The following is a 13,956-nucleotide window of genomic DNA, read 5'->3' on the forward strand; positions in this document are numbered from 1 at the left end:
GAGAAGGAGCAAACGGATACTGCAGTGTTGCCAGCCAGCCTGTTGCTACTGTCTTGAGCAAGCCTAACAGCGAGCCGGTTTGGATCTAGAGTCAAGATTAAACGTCATAGAAAACTCAAGCTCCAACATGTTTTCCTTCGGTCAGCAGAACAGCAGGATGCTGCCGCTGGCTGTGTGTCCTGGCTGACCCTGTGTTTCTGGCCGCCAGCTACAGTTTGCCATTTAGATCCATTTAGCAGAAAAGGATCCCGTCTCATAAAAATGCAGGCTGGGCGTGTGCTGGGAGCTCATTCTTAAATATCCTGATCCTTTTCTGGGAGAGAGGCAGGCACACAAAATAGGAGACTGTGTAGGCGGATTTACCAGCGTGTTTTCATATGCGTCAGACGCTTGGGAAAGTCTCTTTTCTGCCAGGTTGGGTAAGACACAGATTCGTGGGTAGGAAACCAGAGTTTGAAATTAGCTGCTCAGGTCACGTGGTCAGATCGCAATAGAGCAGACGTTTGTGCTCTGAGGGCAGAGAAGGTCTGCAATCCCTTTCCTCACCCCTGAAGGTGTCCAAACCACCAAGTGAAGAAACACACTTCCTTTGGTTCATCTGACCAAATTCTTCTGTCAACTTTTGGCCTGGTTGCCTCAATCTAGCTTCAGTCTTCCTGCCTGCTTGAGAGAGAATTTGGTGGGGGAGGCAGGGCAGTGTGTGATGGGTCCCCAGAGTCAGAACATGAACAGACAGCAGGGTCCAAATTGAAACCAGAAAGATGATTCCACTCCTGGAACAAGTCATTGTCTTTCCTAGACTTTCCTAGACAATGATTTTTCTTCCTTGTTTTGTTTTCTAATAAAGTCAATCAGTTGTCTTTTTGTGAAGCAAGAAGATAGAAGTGGACATCTCTGAACAAATTAGAGGCTGCACACGGCTTTCTGTCACTTAGATTCTGAGTGCATGTGTAGCAATGCCTTTAGACCGTGATGCAGATGAAGTCCACCCAGGGTTAGCGAGTGGCCGAGGGATTGCTCCTGATGCTTTGGCCGGAGGCAGCCAGACGTTGCTGTTGGCCAGGCCCAGACATCAGGTGGCCTTTTCCAGGCTCTCTTTTGATGGGAGAGCAGTACGTTATGAAGTTGTGGTTTGGCCGTAACTTCCTGCAAAAAAATAGCATGTGTGATGACGTGATGACAGAGTCAGGGGCGGAAGGAAAGGGGCATGGAGATGGTGCGATATGACCAGGGGTCAGCTGTAAAATCCTTACAGATGTTTCCTCCTGGGGGTCAAGCTTCGGATGGGCAGCCTCCTACCGTGCTGCTGGTGGCCATTGGGAGGTTCCAACGTGCACTTGAGACCCGGTTAAAAAAGTAAGAAAGATACATGGTGTCCCACGGAACCCAAAGCAGGAATGCAGCTGGGCCTCGGGAAGGTAGGGGAGGTACCAGAGTCCCGTCTTTGGGCTGCTTGCCTTAACGTCCCTCTGCACAGCTGCTTCCCTTTTCTGATGCAGGGAGTTGAAAGGTGACCGCCTCCAGCCTCCACTTTGCACGGTGTGGCTCTAGCCTCAGAGGGCTTCATCCCTGTGTTTCCCAGCCTGTGTGTGTGTGTGTGTGTGTGTGTGTGTGTGTGTGTGTGTGTGTGTAGTGGGGTGCACTGAAAGTCCTTTCCCCCAGCGCTGGCTTGTGTCGATGGTAAGTCTGTCTGGGACACCAGCGATGCTGGTTGGTTGAGCAGAAATGTGAAATCAGGGGCTTGGGGGCAGTTGCAGCTTACGCCAGCCTCAGCATCCAGGGATTTTCTGTATTTGGTGGTACAGTATCGAGAAGATCCTAATAGATCATTCTCTTAAAATTTCTATTTCTGATTCTATCTTATACATTGTATAGTATCTTAGTACATACAGTATTGCATGTGTGCCACTTGTAAATAGATGTACACCTATCAGAGGATACACAGCTCATTTTATGCAATGTGGGACTTGTCCTTTGTTCACATTACATGTAGGATGTTTACCCACAGAGTCTCTGGGAATATTCAGTGATTCATACAAGGCAACAGCTCCTATCGTAAGAAGCATAAACTGCATATTTTCTTTCTTGACCCTAAAATAAACTTCTGAAAGAGATTTATATCCACAGATCTAGAAGTATCCACAAGCAGAATTTCACAGTGTTGGTGCATGAAGTTCAAACACGTACTGATACCCTCCCATCAGCGTGAAGAGGAAGGTGGCCCGCGCTGTGGGTTGTTGTCAACGTATCTATACCTATTTACATAAAATTATGTTTTAATATAAAAATTAACCAAAGGTGTTCACTTATAGGAAACAAACCGCCTGTTATTTCACTTTGACATTTCTTAGCTCTGGACTTTTTCCTCCCTAACTTTTTTTTTGGAAAGAATTCTGTTTTTACTTTGCCCATATTTCTAGTTAAGATAAGTTATCTGTACCGACATGAAATAACTCTAACATTTTGTTCAATCTTTTTTAAAATTGCAAATTATTTTATTAGGTTCATGCAGCATATATTTGCATGATAAAAGCATTTTTATTTCTATGAAAACCTGACCAAGTTCTTTTGTAGCTTCATCTTTTTTCTTCTTTGAGATGTAATTCACATATAACATTACATTAGTTTCAGATGTACAACGTAATGATTTGACGTTTGTGTATCTTGTGAAATGATCACCACAATAAGTCTATCACCTCACGTAGTTACGATCTTTTTTTCTTGTGATGGGAACTTTTAAGGCCTACTCTCTTAGAACTTTTAAGTATACAACACAGTATTGTTAACTCTGGTCCCCAAGCCATCTGCTGCATCCCCAGGGCTTGTTTATCTCATAACCGGAAGTTTGTGCCTTTTGACTCCCTTTATGCGTTTTGCTTTTGAAAGCCCTCCTGGCCCCGCACGCTGAGCTTCTCTAAGGATTTGTTGACCTGAGACTGGAGATGGTTTCGTGTTGGGGAAAGAACGTACGGGGAGGCCGAGGCTTGGCATTGGCTGGACCTCCTTTCTGCCAGCAGTGTGCTATGACGGGCACCGGGCCTCAAGCTCTCCATCTGCGAAATGGGAATGATGATCTCACAGGGTCACCATGAAGGCCGAATGCAGTAATGAATGCAAGTGCTCGGCCAGCTGGAAAGCCTTCAGAATGCAGGTTGAGGTCAAGAAAGGCCATGGCTTCAGTTTCTCCTGAACTTCTGAGCAAGGGCATGTGCCAGAACATCATGGAAAGGGCATCGTGAGGGGCAAAGGAAACCCCATGGGCCTGAGCAGTCTTCTCCCGGCATGGGAGCATGTTGTCCTGGGCGTGATGCTCCTTCTGTGTCGCGAAGAGGAAATTCCAGACCTTGAGGTCTGGCTCTGGGTCACGTTCCTGGGTGTGTCTCTCCTGCGCTTGCAGGAGAGGATACATCCCACTGACTCGCCAGTGCCCGACACGGGGCCTGCTGTGTCTCAGACGCGGGATGGGTTAGCGAGTGGGAGAGAAATGCATCATCACACCTGTCGCAGGGTGGGGACGTGGGTGGTGTTTGTCAGGAGGCACTAGGGTAAAGAATGGAGGTCAAGAGCTCGGGCTTGGAAGCACAGACTGGGTTCAATTGCTGACCCTTCCTGGGCCTGTTTTCCCAACCGTGATGGGCCATAGTAGTACATCTCTCAGAGATTTGGGCTGAAAGTGAACAAGGTGATGCAGGTTAACATGGAATCTAGCTGAACAAAACGTCAACCGTCACCACACCATCATCACGTGACTAACATGGTCGGTGTTATTAACAGCTCATCGATCATCGTGATCCGGAACTTGGAAGCCCAGAAGCTCCATTTGTCCTGGAGCTTTGCCTTCTCGTCCCTTTTCCCTGAGTCATCACTTTCGTTGTAATTTTGGCTCAGCTGGGCCCGTGCACTTACTCTTTAGCTCAGGTTCACTGCAGCACCCTTGATCTTCACCTCCGTCGGCGGGAACATTCTCCTGTCTGACAAGGTTTCAGATCTGGCGGCGGGGGGTGGCACGGCTGGTATTTTTCAGACCAGAGCTGTGCCTCAGCATTAATGACATGGCGTTGGCTCCGCAATTTAGCATCCAGCCAGCAGTGGAGGGCGGATCTGCAGTCATGTGCTTTCCTCTTTGACCTTCAGCTGGTCTTTGGCTGGGGAGCAGCGGGGGACACCGTGCAGGAATCAGAGGGCACGTATCCATGGCTTTACTGCTCACTGTCAGCAGTGTACCCACTCAGGCTGTTCCTGGGGAATTCATCCATGTGGTCCATCTTCATCTCCTGCCCCAGAAGCCACACCCGTCTTCTCTCCTTTGGACAATGAAAGTAAGAGGGTGGGGGCTTCCCTGGTGGCGCAGTGGTTGAGAGTCCGCCTGCCGATGCAGAGGACACGGGTTTGTGCCCCGGTCCGGGAAGATCCCACGTGCCGCGGAGCGGCTGGGCCCGTGAGTCATGGCCGCTGAGCCTGCGCGTCTGGAGCCTGTGCTCCACAGCGGGAGAGGCCACAACAGTGAGAGGCCCACGTACCGCAAAAAAAAAAAAAAAAAAAAGTAAGAGGGTGCCCCATCTTTGACCCTGGAGGCTCACCCTGGAGGCTGAGCCCTGCTCAGAGGCTGCCAGGCAGGGGTTCTTCTGGCAGGGGCAGCTGTGATGCAGGCATCCTTGCGTTTCCTGGACGAATGTCTTAAACTAAGTGTGATAGTTTAGCATTTATTCCCAAAGAGCATAGATTGAAAATGTGGGGGGTAGTAATTTCCCTCGAGCTGGAAATTCCCACTGCTGCCTTCTACGTGTGTTTTGTAAAATCTCTGAAATGCTTGCAGAAGCGCCAGCTGACCGAAGGAACTTAAGCCATGAGAAAGTCATGCCAGCGTGATAGTTACGGGGATGGCTTTTCTCACACTCTGTAGGCCCAGCCCCGCCTCGGACACACTTCCTCCCTTTCATGCAAGTCCCTTTTCTGACACTAGTGTGGGAATCAAGCCTGGGGCTTGATAGAGTTGACTGTCATACGTATAGGACGATTCCTCACACGTCATGGGTCAAAAACTATGGTTATTTAATGGGAACAGTGATCGAGTCAGGAAGGTAGGTTAGTTGTGAGCAGAAGCTAGTATCCCCAGCTTGTCAGTACCATGCAGGTGCGTTGACTGTTTGCTCTTGTTTGCAGCCGACAAGGGTGCATGTGCATCCTCTATGATCTAGTGTCGTGATTAAGGACCACAGCAGTTAACTGTCTACATCACACAGGATCTCGGCTTGGGGGTCAGCGAAGCACCGAGCATTAATTCAGATGAGCAAGTGGTCTGAGGATGCCAGCTGTCAGGCTTGTCAGAGTCGGGATGTAAGAACGGTTCCTTCCTAAAAAGGGGGTGGCACCCTACTCCCTGGAAAAAGCCCTGCCCCTTCCCCTGTAAACTAAAGCATCTGCCTCCCCATCTTTAGCCTCCCTCCTCCTCCCTTTATCTTTACCCTTTAAAATTAAATCCCTCTTGCCAGGTGGCGAGAAGTCGATCTGTGAATTTAGTTCTCACTCCTTTATTCTTTGGCCACTGAATAAAGCTTGTGCTGTGTCAAAAACAAAACCAACAAAAACGGTTCCTTCTGTCCTCCCTGCACAACCCAACGTGAGCACCAGGCGGGCTCTTGATGTGGATGGAGTCTTAGCTCTGACACGATAGACTGGCCACTGTTATCTGTGAAGATGCCCGGCGCATACTAGGTGCTCAATAAAAATGCAGCAGATGAACGCAGCCTCCTAAATGCCTCTGTTTCCTGTTTTGGTTTCCCTCCAGTCCTCTTAAAGTTCCACCCCTGGTGGGTATCGTTGGTTCCACTGCCCTTAGGACAAGTCCAGGCTCCAAAGGCTGGTGGAGAAGAGGGGAGGGAAGGAGGGCGAAGCCTCCTCATCTGAGTTCCGGCGCCCTTGGAGTTCATGGCAGCCCCTCCCACCTGAAGGGTAAGTTCATGGTGTGGCCGTACCAGCTGATCCTAAGGATGGGCAGAGCACCCTGGATGGTCATTGGGTGCCAGGGCTCTGATGTGTCCGTTTCCAGGACCGTGTCTGCTTCAGGAGCCCATTGGCTGGGGGCAGGGAGCCTGGTGAGAAAGGGAAGGCCACGTCTCAGTGTTTTATCACCTAACCTGGGGACTGACGTCCATCACTTTCGCCATTTTTCTACTTTTTAGGAGCAAGTCGTTAGGTCCAGGTCACGCACAGGTGACCAAACACCAGGAGTCGGGGATCACTGGGAACCACTTTAGAAGCTGCAATTATGATCATTCTTTATCCTTACTTGCTAGATCTGCAACTCAGGAACAGTGAATATTGAGTGTTTTGTAAGAACACGACAGAATATAACAATAAAATCCCACATTGGTGCCAGGAGCCTATGCAGGCCAGGTGTCCCGTGGAGCCAGTGGGTTCCCCGCCAGGAACAGGGCAGCTCGTGTCTCTGCCGTTTGTCTGGTGACCTGTCTTGCCCAGTCACCAGCCCACACGTGCGTTGCTTGAGAGGAAACAAAGGTGGTGAAAGAACAGTTGGTTCCTTGGGCAGGAAGTGCGATTTAAGTAAAACATTGGGTTAAAAATTTTTTAAAACAGTTCAGGTCACGCCTTCTAAGACTCAGATACTCTGAAATTTCTGCTTAGCTGCACAGAGTCTGTACATCGGGACAGAGTGCTCTCTGGAAACGCTGAGAAGCGGTGGGAGCTATTATAAGAAGAACGGAAGTGAAGGGGTGATGGAACTTGCCCTCCTTCCCCATTTCAGAAGTGTCTTCCTTCTTCTTTCCCTTCTTTAACTTGTCTGAGGAGTCAGGCAGGAGGAGGACTTCTTTCTGAACTGGGGCCGGGAGAGGGATGGGGCCTCTGCTGCTCACCTTTTCTCATGCCCAATACATGACCTTGGCTTCCCTAGAACTTCTAGGACGTTCCTTTGCCACCAGCAGGATGGAGAAGCCACCCCCTCTCTGGGGCCAGAGCACTTGATGACTGAAAGATTGCTAGACTTTGGAATCCTCCAGACCTGTCAACTCTGTAATAGCAAGAGGCAAATAAATTTAACAATAGTAGAAAGGGACGGCATTTATTTTTGGCTGCATTGGGTCTTCGTTGCTGCGTGCGGGCTTTCTCTAGTTGCAGTGAGTGGGGGCTACTCTTTGTTGCGGTGCACCGGCTTCTCATTTTGGTGGCTTCTCTTGTTGCAGAGCACAGGCTGTCGGCGCACTAGCTCAATAGTTGTGGCTGACGGGCTTAGTTGCTCCGCAGCATGTGGGATCTTCTTGGGTCAGGGATCGAACCCATGTCCCCTGCATTGGCAGGTGGATTCTTTCTTAACCACTGCGCTACCAGGGAAGTCCAGGACAGCATTTTAAAACAGTATAAATATTTTCTTACTAGGAACAGCTTTTTGGGGGTGGATGACATCCCAGAAGTGAGATCACTGTGCTTTTTAAACACCCATCCAAGAGTCAGAGAAGATCAGGGGTCATCACCAGACAGGCTGCTCTAATTCCCTTCTCCGGAGGGATGCTTCCAAGATTTAAACTTGACCAGTGATAGGAGGAGACAAGGCGATTTGACTGAAGATCTTTCCACAGGCAATAGAAACAGAACCTGCAGAGAATCTAGATAATGGACTTACCAGACATCTTTAAAACACGTATGTTCATTACGTTCAAGGAAATAAAAGTCATGATTTCAAGCTTTGGCATGCAATCGAAAACTGCACAATAGAAATTTTATGGTGAAAAAATACAATAATTGATATCAGGAAATCAGTAAATGGGTTCATCATCACATTAGGTACATCTGTAGAAAGAACTGGAAGATAGGTTAGAATAATTCCAAATTGAAACTCGGACAAAAAGATGGAAAATAAAGAAAAGAATATAAAAGACATATATGGTAAGGGAAGAAAGTTTAATACAGGCACAGTTGGAGTCCCAGAAGGCGAGAAGAGGTATGATAGACCAGGGACGATGCTCGAAGAAGTGACAGCAGACATTTCTCCGTAGAAAATGCCTGGCTGGGTGGCCGGAGCTTTAGTCACTGTCCTTAGGACTGTTTGGCCCACTCCTGCTCCTGTGAAAGGCTGGGATTATTGGCAATATTACTGGAGTCCAAATGCAGGAGACCGTGTTCCCCAAAGATCTCTTTACTCCTGGGGCGTTCTGCTTGGACTGCAGGCCTGGTTCACACTGGCTGGAACCCCCAGCTTGAAAGTAGAATACATTTTCCTATGGAAACAATAGTACAAATGGATGTCGGGGTCTTCTGTTGTAGAGTGCTATAGTGCAGGGGCAAGCTTGGGAAGTAATCATTTATTTACAGCATTATGTCAACAGAAGAATACACACCTGAGTTTCAAATGATGGGCCAACAAATGCAGTTTGGAACACAGCTGTCAGCCGTCCCGTTGACGTCTTGGGGTGGCCTGTGTGATCTCAGTCACTACGGCTCTGTCTTTGATTCCTTTGAAAGTTTAGGTCTGATGTGTAAGTGATCTGACTTGCAGGAATCAGGACTTAATCTTGCCTCCTGTCCTTGTATCTTGCGGACTGCACAGGCACCAGTAAGTCAATGAGGGCATGGACGCATGCCTTCCAGAGAGAGGTGGTTTGGCCAGTGGGTATGGGGGAGGGGAAGTCTGAAGGTCGATGAAGCCTTTGCTGATTATAGGACTGCAGGCAAGTCACGTAAACGTTTAGACCACAGCTTCCTAACATGGGAAATGTGGACAGTACACCTGTCCTCTGAAGGGTTGTCGTGAGCACCCAGTGAGATAAAGGAAGTAGACGTGTGCCTATGTTCCCTGTTGAACCATCTAATCATCTCTCTTGGGGCTTTCAGCCTCCTCATTTTTGCTTATTTCTTCATATTCTCTAGCGGGATTTTTTTACATTTCTCCTGGGCATTTTTTGCACCTCAGACATGGCACCTTATTCCCTCTGTGTGGACTTGAGATTGTGTTCGTATACAACTAGAGGATTGTGGACGTTTCCAAGCTGTGTTCACTATTGTCCTTGGGACCCCAATCTAGATGCTTTAATTCATTTATGCTATCTGTATGCTTAAAATTCAGTCTGAAAGCAGTTTTTCCCATGAGAGTAAACAAAGTCTAGTGCCTCCCCACATGGCTGTCGCGTGCAGGGGTGTGTCCAGTGTCCTGGACAAGGCCTTCACTCCCCTGGGTCAGACTCCACCCTGCTCTCAGCTTCCCTCGCTTTTGGGCTCAGAGGATCAAACTGTCAGCCACCCCGCGGTTCTGCCTGTTTCTCTCCACCCACAAGACCTGGCTGGCCTCTCTCATCCTCCTAAATTCCTAACTTAACTCCTTCTCCACACGTCAGACACTTAAGGCTTTTTAGAAGTAATGTTAACGCTTAAAGTCTAAACACTTAAATAAATGGGTGACTGAGTGAAACAAATCAACAAATAAATGTAAAAATCCTTGCCGGTTGGGTTCTGATTGCCAGACCAGAGACAGATGCTGGAGTTAGCATTTCCATAGTTCACATTATGTGCAAATAGTATTCTATCTCTTTGATGTTTGATAGGTCTGAGATGAAAGCGTCACGAGTACCATCTGTTTATTTAAAGTTATGTTTTAGGTGATTTCTAATTTTTATAAATAATACCTCAGTGAACTTTTTTTTTTTTTTTGCGGTACGCGGGCCTCTCACTGTTGTGGCCTCTCCCGTTGTGGAGCACAGGCTCCGGACGCACAGGCTCAGCGGCCATGGCTCACGGGCCCAGCCGTTCCGCGGCATGTGGGATCTTCCCGGCCCGGGGCACGAACCCGTGTCCCCTGCATCGGCAGGCGGACTCTCAACCACTGCACCACCAGGGAAGCCCTCAGTGAACTTTTTTTGTGCTCGTTGTTTTCCCTTCTTTTAAATGGAATTCCTGAGTCTGTAGGTCTTGTTATCGCTTGCAGTTTCCTATCCATAAGAGGCATGTGGATTTATAATGTTATCAACAGTATACATTCCATATTAGTTTCTCAACCTTACCGCCTGTAAAGATGTCTAGAGCGTCTGTAGAGCAGTGCTTCGTGAGTTTGGAGTGGAGTGGCTGGGAGGAGTGGGTGGAAGGTCGGGAGAAGGCAGCTGTCTGTCCTGGGAACCCACCTTGATCGGGCCTTAGTGATTCTCTGCGGAGCTGGGTTGAAAAGGTTCCTGAAATAATGTGTCCTGGGTTGATTTGTGACGTCTTCCGTTAGAGCAGGATCACGTAGCTGGGATATAGCTGCCTAGGATTTCCCGTTCTCTATTCTGAGAGGTGGGAACCCTACCTGCAGCCTGTTGCCCTAGTCCAGGAGTGAATTAAGTGACACCTAGAGATTTATGTGGCAGCAGCTGAAAGTTTGTGGTTCGTGATTCCAGATTTACACGTGATTAATAATGGGGACCGTTCAAACAGCAGAGAGTGTCATGGAAGAGTATGTGATTGTTCGCAGAGAATTGTATTATTAGCCCCAAATAATAGCAATAACGTCTATGGGAGGAATATCCAGGAAGTAGCAGGAACTGATAGCTCGGCCTCAAAATGGCTCTGGTATCAACCATACAAGTTAGAATACAAAGAAATCCTGATTATCCCCCAGGGAGGATTGTACTAAATTTTATTCCTGCTTTGTGCAGTCAGAATTGGTTTTATTCTCGTGGAAGCGACGTAAATGTCCATCGACAGATGAATGGATAAAGAAGATGTGGTATATATCTACTATGGAATATTACTCAGCCATAAGAAGAATGAAATAATGCCACTTGCAGTAACATGGATGGACCTAGAGCTTGTCATACTAAGTGAAGTAAACCAGGCAGACAAAGACAAATACATGATGTCGCTTATATGTGGAATCTAAAAAAAAAAAGATACAAATGAGCTTATTTACAAAACAGAAATAGAGCCACAGACATAGAAAACAAACTTATGGTTACCAAAAGGGAAAGGCAGGGAGGGATAAATTAGGAGTTTGGAATTAACATATACACACTGCTGTATATAAAATAGATAAACAAAGACCTACTGTACAGCACAGGGAACTGTACTCAATATTTTGTAAGAAACTATAAGGAAAAAGAATTTGAACAGGAGTATACAGATATAGATGTGTGTGTATGTATAACTGAATCACTGTGCTGTACACCTGAAACTAACATGACATTATAAATCAACTATACTTCAGTTAAAAAAAAAATTGGTAGTTGGCAATATGTCCCCCTTTCGTTAAGGCAAAACCCAGCAGACGTATCTTTAGGACATGTGACTCTACTAAGGAAGGTAACTCTGGAAAGCAATAGTCAAAGCACTCCTTGTGGGTTCTAGAAATGGACTATTTTTTAAAGAAATTTACATTTGACAGGGCGGTTGATTTAACCCGATGAGAGCCTTTAAGGATTTCACCGGGACTCAGAAAATTAGGTTCTGACTCTGCGGCCTGCTGTGCGACCTCAGAAGCCACGCAGCTTCCTCTTGTGCAGAACTAGAGGCTGGACAGGGCTGTGACAGGCTCCTCATCTCAGGAAGCGAACGAGCTTCCTTCCATCGGTGTCAAGCCCCCCGGAAGTAACGGGGCCATGGAGAGCCGTGAGCAGCCCGGGCCTCGCCCCTTCTCTTTCTCCTCTGCCTCCTTATCCACCCAGGATTTCCTGCTTCAGACCTTTGCCATTTCCCGTGGGATAGTCATGACTCAGGGCGTTTTCCTCCTGTGTGTGTGTGTGTCATGGTCTGAATGAGGTCCTGCAGGAAAAGGAAGTCACCAAGCTGAGTGATTCATGAGAAGCGCCGGCATCCTGCCTGGCTCCTCTGCCATCCTCGAGCCGGGCCTTCCCCTCGTGGCTGGAGGGGGAACAGCAGGCACGGGAGGACGAGGTCCCCAGGTCATCACAAAGCCATCGGCCCGCAAGATGATTTAGGCCGTGCTTTGTAAGAATATTTTCCTTTCGGAGAGAAACTAAAACTTTGCCTATCCTTTTGTCCTGTATTTCCTTCCTGTCAATTGTATAAGAGAGAGATGTTGGGAGTTACATTGTAAAAAGAAAAGAAACACTGAGTGTATTTGTTGGAAGACTGAGCTTCAATCTAAATTTGAGAAGGCTGGCTGCTTTAACTATGCAGGACCAGGGGGATTTTAGCTTGAGTTATCCGGAGAAGATGATGAAGAGAGATGAATAATTTGGAATTTTGGCTTTGGAATATTTCATCTTTAAGGGGATTTTAAGGGTTGGCCTCGCAGAACCCTTGGGCTGTTGGGAGGATTTGGAGCCAGTTTTGAGCTGAGCCCTTGCGAAGAGCAAATGGATGTACTCCAAAACATGCCCCCGGAGCAGAATCATGACCCCCAGGATGCACCCTGGAGCCCTGGAGCCAGCCCCCCCCCCTTAGAGGGCGAGCTCCCTGCTGCTGGGCGGAGGCTGTCAAGGGGCCATCGTCCCAGCTGGGAAGGAGGGCGGCCTGGGTGGCAGCCCAGTTCTTCCGTGTCCAGTGTCTCCGGGGCTGCGAAGACCGCAGGATGGTAAGGGTGTGCTCATCCACGGGGGCTTTAAGAGCAGCTGAGATGGGAAGGAGGGCCTTGTGGTTTGGGGGGAGTGAGGAACATTAGCTGTAATCCCTCCCGAAGGTGCAGCTCAGAAATAGCAGCGGCATTGATTTGGAGTCAGAGGAGCTGATGTTTCCATTCTGTCCTCACCTCTCTGAGCTCCGCACAGCGATGCCCACACTGCAGAGAGACAGTGCTTGGTGCGCTCTCCCTGGGGCTCGGGACCAGCGCAGGCCGCGTGCACCGGGAGCTGACGCCTTCTGGACACTGACTTTCTGATGAGGATCCTGAGCCCACAGCCCTCTCGCCCCAGGTTTGCTGGAACGGCCCCCTGAATGTAGGAACGAAAGGGCGTGCCCGTAGTTCAGATGGGCAGTGGTGTTTCAAATCTCATTTCATATTTCAGTGTCTAGAGAAAAACACCTTTATCTGAGTTTCAGCGTTTTCTCCTTGATCTGTAGGCTTTTAACGTTATTTATTTATTTATTTTGCTATTTATTTATTTTGCGGTACGTGGGCCTCTCCCGTTGCGGAGCACAGGCTCCGGACGCGCAGGCTCAGCGGCCATGGCTCACGGGCCCAGCCGCTCCGTGGCATGTGGGATCTTCCTGGACCGGGGCACAAACCCGTGTCCCCTGCATCGGCAGGCGGACTCTCAACCACTGCGCCACCGGGGAAGCCCTAACGTTATATTTTTAAGAGAAGTGTATCAGTATGTTTTTTCCTTCTTGGGCTAAACGTGTCTCGTTTCCCTTTCACTATCCGTCTCGAGTCTACGTGATGCCCTCAGAGCAGGGCGACAGGACTTTTCCACGTGCCCTGCGGCCGCTCTCAAAGCACAGCTGCTGGCAGCTGGGGCAGTTGCTTTGCTCTCCTTCCCCTGCTTTCTGGGCAATCTCTCGACTTCACCTTGTAACTCTTCCTTTGAAATTTCCACTTCTACCATCGGATTTTTAATTTCTGAGGGGTCCCTCTTAACTTTCTGAATGATCTGCTAAAATTGCATCCTGCTCTTTTTTTTGTGGGTATAAGTGTCTGGTATTTCTTAGCTGAGCCTTCCTTTTTAAAAGATTAAAATGCATTCCCAAAGCTCTGTTTGAACGGGGGCTTGTGGGTGGGTGCACACGTGGCCTGTAGTTGGGGGACGCCACATATCAGGGTCTGCAGGGTTTTCCTCTTCTCCAGAGGGGCACCCTCGCCTCTTCCATCTGGGGTCCCACAGGCCAGGGCAGTAGCCCCGGGGCCCCCTGAGTTGCATGTGGAGTCCCAAGCCAGCCGGTGGCTGATACACAGTTCCTGGAGAGTCAGCCTCCTGGGTCCTTATGTAATGTCCCTCCCCTGGTTACGTGCCTGGGGCGCCCAGGGTGTTATTTTGTGCAGCTTTTCACCTGATTCTGATTCCAGCGTCGCCCTCC

At 48.6% G+C, this 13,956-nt stretch overlaps 1 protein-coding gene across 1 annotated transcript in view; it reads left to right on the forward strand.

Moving 5' to 3' along the window:
* The window catches only part of RAB31 (RAB31, member RAS oncogene family), a 112,416-nt gene that overhangs the window by 26,248 nt on the left and 72,212 nt on the right, over nt 1-13,956 (forward strand). The window lies entirely within an intron of this gene.

Source organism: Globicephala melas, chromosome 13, assembly GCF_963455315.2.
Source record: "Globicephala melas chromosome 13, mGloMel1.2, whole genome shotgun sequence".
In the NCBI taxonomy this organism is placed as follows: Eukaryota; Metazoa; Chordata; class Mammalia; order Artiodactyla; family Delphinidae; genus Globicephala; species Globicephala melas.